Source organism: Papio anubis, chromosome 3, assembly GCF_008728515.1.
Source record: "Papio anubis isolate 15944 chromosome 3, Panubis1.0, whole genome shotgun sequence".
Taxonomy (NCBI): domain Eukaryota; kingdom Metazoa; phylum Chordata; class Mammalia; order Primates; family Cercopithecidae; genus Papio; species Papio anubis.
The window spans coordinates 89,983,130-89,989,702 of record NC_044978.1 but is presented as its reverse complement, the minus strand read 5'-3'; the positions used below and the strand labels follow the sequence as shown (position 1 = coordinate 89,989,702).

The 6,573-nt window shown below is 38.8% G+C and overlaps 1 long non-coding RNA gene across 1 annotated transcript in view; it reads left to right on the top strand.

Annotated features, from left to right (window-relative positions):
- The window catches only part of LOC103884516, a 53,063-nt gene that overhangs the window by 37,739 nt on the left and 8,751 nt on the right, over positions 1 to 6,573 (top strand). The window lies entirely within an intron of this gene.

The following is a 6,573-nucleotide window of genomic DNA, read 5'->3' as shown; positions in this document are numbered from 1 at the left end:
AATTTGGAAATATTTTTATTCAGCTTGGTAAAAAGTCACTATCCCAAGTCCCCAAGTTCCCCTTCAATTCTGTTGCAACCCTGGGGGCCCCTATTTAGTCACTGCTAAGGAGCTACTCTTTTTGTCCCGCCTGATGTGTGAGTCCATCAACCAGCCCTGATGGTTCTGGGTCTCTAGCTGTCCCCCCAAAACACAGTAGTCCCTGGAACCCCAGTAGAGAAATACCTAGTGTCCATCTGACCTCCTGGGGCTGTGGCCACCAGTACTGTGGGTCAGAACTCCCCTGGAGTCACATGTGTATTTCCATTTGTGAGAAATGGAGTTTCCTATCTGTACTGGTTGTTAAATATTTTTTGACTAGTAGTGGAATTAAAGTCTTCAACTTTAATAGGAAGGCCAAGGAATTGTACAGAATGGCTTCACCTACCATCAGCAGTGCATGAGGGTCCTTGTTGCACCACATCCTCACGCATGCTTGGAATTGGCAGACTTTAAAAACTTTCTTAATCTAGTGGTGCGTAAAGATATCTAATTGTGTTTTTTTAATTTGTATTGATCCAATTATTAATAAGGATAAGCACCAGTCCCGTACTGGAGTCAGCTCATACTGATTTTGTTGTGCTTATTCTATTAACTAGTGAGAGATGTTTAGAAATCATTATGATTACTCTGATTTGATCATTACACATTGTATGTGTGTACTGAGGTATCATAGGTACTTCACACAATATGTACAATTCTTTCTGTACATATTAAAATTAAAAATAAAAATGAATAAATAATAAAATTATTTAAAATAACTAAAAATAAAAAGAAACAAAAAATACATCATTATTATGAATTTGGTAATTTTTGATAGTGCTTTTTTTTATTTTACATATCTTGAAGCTTGATATTACGTGCATGTAAGTATTCTGTGTTCCGTGTGTTTTAGGAAATTTAACAACATATTTTTACTATCTTTCCCTGGCAGTGTGTTTTCATTATCTACATTATTTCTTTTAATAGTCCCCTAGTATTCCGCCATCTCTTAAATATTTCAGTTCTATTAAACTTTTTGAAAGCATAATTTATACTCTTTGTTTCTACTTTTTCACTAACTATGTTTCACTCAGCTCATTTGATTTCCATCTCTTTGTTCTATTGAAACTGTTTTCCCCAATGCAATGCCTTTTTTTCAGTTTACTCTGATTGGAGCATCTACTGTGGCCAACTAACCCCTTATATTTCCTTAAGGTGTGTCTCCTGGTTACTATCTTGCATTCCCACTCTTTCTATTTGGATATGGTCTTTTTCGTTTTTGAATCTCTGTAGCACTCGTGTTTGCATAACTCTTCAGGCTTACACATAAATAGGCAAATGAAGCAAAGTAAGTTTTGCTTATTTTGTCTCATGTTCTGTTACTTGTGTCTTTTCTGACAACCTGTTTCCTACCTGTAGCCTCCTTAACTGTGGAGATTGTATTTTATTTACATTTCGTATCCTGAAGAGTATACTTCAGAGCCCCCCAAAAATACTAGGTGATTACTAAATGCTGGTCAAATTGAATAATGACCTTGGAAACACAATCAGTACTAACCCTCTTTTCTGAATGCTTGGTATCTGTCTTTTTTTGGTCTTTGCTTCTGTGCTGCACTTTGATAAACTTTTTGAAGTTAAGGATGGTCTTTTCCTTTCTATAAATATCAAAGGACCTGCTGAGAATTGTTTTCAGAGGAGAAGGGAGAAGAGGTATCAGAATAGTAAATCCTGGGCATTTGAATGTGAGGGCTTCTTCTAAAGGTTAAAAAAAAATCATGGATTCTTCTTATGAGAATGGTTTTACCTTTTGTGACTTTTCATTTGTGGGCTTCTAGATGTTTTCAAAATTCCCAGTGTTATATATACCTTTAGAAATATAATTTCTCTCCCATTATATTAGAATAAATAATATTTTATAATATTCCATCATTCTCAACTTGAATACCCAAATAGCACATTTGAAGCCCAAGATGTTTCAAATTGAACTCATTGGGTTTCTGCACCAACCATTCCTTTTTTTTTTTTTGAGACAGAGTCTCGCTCTGTCACCCAGGCTGGAGTGCAGTGGCGTGATCTCAGCTCACTGCAAGCTCCACCTCCCAGGTTCACGCCATTCTCCTGCCTCAGCTTCCCGAGTAGCTGGGACTACAGGGGCCCGCCACCAAGCCTGGCTAATTTTTTTTTTTTTTTTTTTTTTTGTATTTTTAGTAGAGACAGGGTTTCACCGTGTGTTAGCCAGGACGGTCTTGAACTCCTGACCTCGTGATCTGCCCGCCTTGGCCTCCCAAAGTGCTGGGATTACAGGCGTGAGTCACTGCACCCGGCCTCCTTTCTCCTTATTTTTAAAATAATTGTTTATTTTCTACATCTAAGGACATCTCTCCTAGATTCTGAAACACTTTCCTTTTCATGTTAAAATCTCTGTAATCAGTTGCTTCTTACTATCAATGGCATGTCATAGTTTAATTGGAAGCATTTTTCTTTCACAATGGTTCATAAAATTATGGTGTACCTGACAATTGATGTCTTAGGCCTGATAAGGTAGAGTAGTTGTAAAAATGTATAGATTGCAATTCCTCAGCATTTCACCCATTTGTCTTTTTTTTGAGACAGAGTCTTGCTCTGTCTCTCAGGCTGGGGCGCAATGGTGCTATCTCGGCTTACTGCAACCTCCACTTCCAGGGTTCAAGCGATTCTCCTGCCTCAGCCTCCTAGTAGCTGGGATTACAGGTGTCCACCACCACGCCCAGCTAATTTTTGTATTTTTAGTAGAGATGGGGTTTCACCATGTTGGCCAGACAGGTCTCGAACTCTTGACCTCAGGTAATCTGCCCACCTCGGCCTCCCAAAGTGCTGGGATTACAGGCGAGTCACCATGCCTGGCCCATTTGTCTTTTTCTGCCTACACTTCTACATTATGGTTCATTTCCTCACTATTTCTTCCTGTTTTGAAACAATTGAGATAACATTTACTTAACATAAAATTTACCATTTTAACCATTTCAAGGTATACAACTTAATGTTTTCAAAATATATTCACAATGTTATGCAACTATCACCACTACTAGTTCTAGAACATTTCTTTTTTTTTCTTTTTTTTTTTTTGAGATGGAGTCTCGCTTTGTCACTGGGGCTGGAGTGCAGTGGTGTGATCTCGGCTCACTGCAGCCTCTGCCTCCTGCGTTCAAGTGATTCTCGTGCTTCAGTCTCCCGAGCAGCTGAGACTACAGGCACCCGCCACCACACCTGGGTAACTTCTGTATTTTTAGTAGAGACGGGGTTTCGTCATGTTGGGGTTTCGTCATGGCTGGCCTTGATCTCCTGACCTCAGGTGATCTACTCGCCTCGGCCTTCCAAAGTGCTGGGATTACAGGCATGAGCTACCACGCCTGGCCAGAACATTTCAGTCACCCAAAAGAGGCCACATATGTGCTAATTTCTCCTTCCATTTAGCTTCTGGCAACCACTAATCTATTTTCTGTTTCTATTGATTTGCCTATTCTGGACATTCCTTGAAAGGGAGTAATAATGCTGGAGAGTGCTGAAAATGCTGAAATGCTAAAAAGTGGTGGACATGTTAGGGCAGCAGGAGCCTAGGAGAGCCAGAGTAACAACATTTTCAAACAAGTTCTATCTTAAAACTAGCAAGGCATATTCCTTGCCAGTCATGACCTATGGTCCTAAGATGTTTACCACTAAGGAAGCGCTTGGTAATGCCTGCAAGGACAAACTCCTACAACAGAAAAGTCCAGATGTCACAGCACCCATAACAATATATGCTTTCAAGATAAAGTTATGCTTCGATGGACTTACACACTAAGATATCAAGGATAGTTTTCTTTAAATCAATAGAATAATACATTTAGTCATGCTGTCAGCCCACCTGCACATAGGCACAGCCAGTTTAATCTTTACGTAGGCAAGACCTTTTATAAGAAAAACTTAAAGACAGTACATTCCTCTGCTTGCATTTTGAGGATGCTCTACTGGGTCACAGAGTGGCTTTCAGTAAACTATCTCTTCTCACAGAACTCTGAGACTCACCTTGAATTCCTTCCTGTGTGAGATCCAAGAACCTTTTCTTGGGGTGTGGATCTTGAAAAGACCCCTTTCTAGCATCATCTTCTGGGGACACCATAAAGGGACCTTAAGATGAGAGGAAATTCAGTCTGCACAGCACTCATTGTCCCCTCTGGTTAGTTGGGTCCATCTTGGTGTCCTCTATTAGGTTTAGGCAAAGCCGATATTCAGGTTAGAGTCTGAGCCCATGAGGTTAGAGTCCCTGGGGTATAATAAAAATGGAAGTAGCCTTGCAAGATCTTTGCCACTATGTGCTTTGTATTAATCCACCTGGTCCCCTTTGCCAGGTGTGGAAAAGCTATAGTTCTCATGATTTTCCAGCTTGATGCCTTTGCTTTACTGCAGCTCTATGCTGGCCTTGTATGGCTGGCCCTGTATGGCTGGCCCAGAGGTTCACTACTTTTACTTTTCATGCTTGCCATCTGATTACCACATCTGAAGTTCTCTGTTTCTCTCTTTTCTTTCTTCCTGCTTTGAATCTGCTGTTATTAGGCTAGTGGTGCTGAGATAAAACTTATTGTTCAAAGTTACTTGGAGATTTTTTTTTCTTGTACAGTTCAACCAGTTCTGGCTAAAATGTAAACATTAGAAACTCATTTGAAACTGAAGAAAAAAAAAAGGTGAAAAAGCCCTTTTTAAAAAAACCAAACCCCTGCCAAAGACCTCTTTACCCAAAGTTTTGGTTTACATCTTTCCTTGGATTACTTGTTGGATGTCTGGGTGATTTCCAATTAAGAAAGTTTATGATATGGGAAAACAGGTTTCTAAAATTGTGGAATGATTTTATTTATAAAATGCTAACATCGGACAAATAGTTCAGGATTTCCTGCTTCCTAAGTTTCTGGATTCATGGATGAGTGGTGCCCTTTGTTGTCCCTTCTCTTCCCTTTCTTGTCCCTTTTCCTTTTTGCACTCTGCTTAGCCTTCTGAACCCAAGGAGACACAGAGATACCCATGTTCCTTTTATTCCCCAGGGATTGGGGGTTAGGGGTCCCTGGTTGTTGGATCCTTTGGGCCATGTCTGCTGAGGAGCCTGGAGTTATGGGATCCTCCAGGTTGGCTGCCACCCTGTTGGACAGGGTTTTTCAACCTTTAGGGGTCTAGGATTGCAATGTCTCCCTGACGGATAAAGTGTTTGAGGTACGAGAGATATTTGTCAGCACCTACTGCTTCTTGGTCCCCCTTGTCCCCTTTTTCTGTTGAATACTTGCTGTCTGTGCCTCACTAGTGATGGATGTCGACTTATGTTTGCATGCCTTGAAGTTAATAGCTATTGTTTTCTTTCTGGTCTTAATGATTTTTGTTCTTTGGGCTATTTAATTTGGCATCTCTCTGGATAGCATTGGAGAGGAGAGCCTCCTGGGATCTAGTCTTATTGAGAAAAATAATCATTTTGTCAAATTCAGAAGTTATCTAAAGGTCAACTCAAATTATGAACTTAAAAACGATTACTTATGAAACAAAGTGAAAAAGAACCAGTAAGTAGGAGAGAGAGAGAAACATAAAGTTATGAAGATGTATTTTTTGGTGTCAGGTTATTAAAAAAAGAGAATATTTTGCATGAAAAAGGATCTTGTATGGTAAATTTCTGTCCTAAAATAAAATGACTGATTAAGAAAAAGGGAAGTTTAGGACAAGTCAGAAAGTCCAAGCTTGTTGTAGGTGGTCTGTATAAGTTGTGATAAGCTTTGTGAAGGGGAATTTTTGAAAGGAATTTTGTATGTGATTAAGTTGGTTATAATTAAAAGGAAATAATTTATAATAGTCTTTCTAGGATTAGACCCCTGTGTTAAAACAAGATTTTCTTAAGGTGTTGATTTGCTCTTAATGAAATTGCAAGAAATTTTTACTTTTAATTTTATAATCTATTTCTTTAAAAAATCTCTCAATCATATCTCAGTTCAACTTTTCTGTGTCCTGCTGCTTTCAGCTTTTTCTCCCCTTGAGAAAGCCTGAGATAATAACTCTCTCCTTCAGCGTTTTTGTTAGCTCCTGTAACTTTTTTCTTCCAGTTCCAACTGTTGTTGTGGCCTAATGCTAAAATGTTTTATGTTGCAAGTTTAGAGAAGCAATGCTTTCCTCCAGTATAATTTTATTTTGTACTGTTGGCTTTTCTTGATATGTCTAAATTTTCAATGTAATCAGAAAACTCATGCTCTTTCCAAGAAGCATTTCCCCACTCTACTGATAACCTTGAACACACCTGTGTCTTTCTTAAATTCAAGCAGTTTTTTTTCCCATCAAGTTTGACTTCCAGACTATCTAAGTGGGCTTCTCACAAGGAGAAGCAGTCATATTGCAGAAGTTTTTTTCGATGTTTTGGTAACTGACTTAAGAAACAGGATATTCCTGTGTCTTTATTAGGTTTTCAACTGCTTTTTTAAAACTTGGATTTAAAAGGGCTAAAGTTTTTACATCCATATGGCTTTCTGTGTTCTCTTTAAAGTCTTTTAATTACTACTTTGGTTAAAT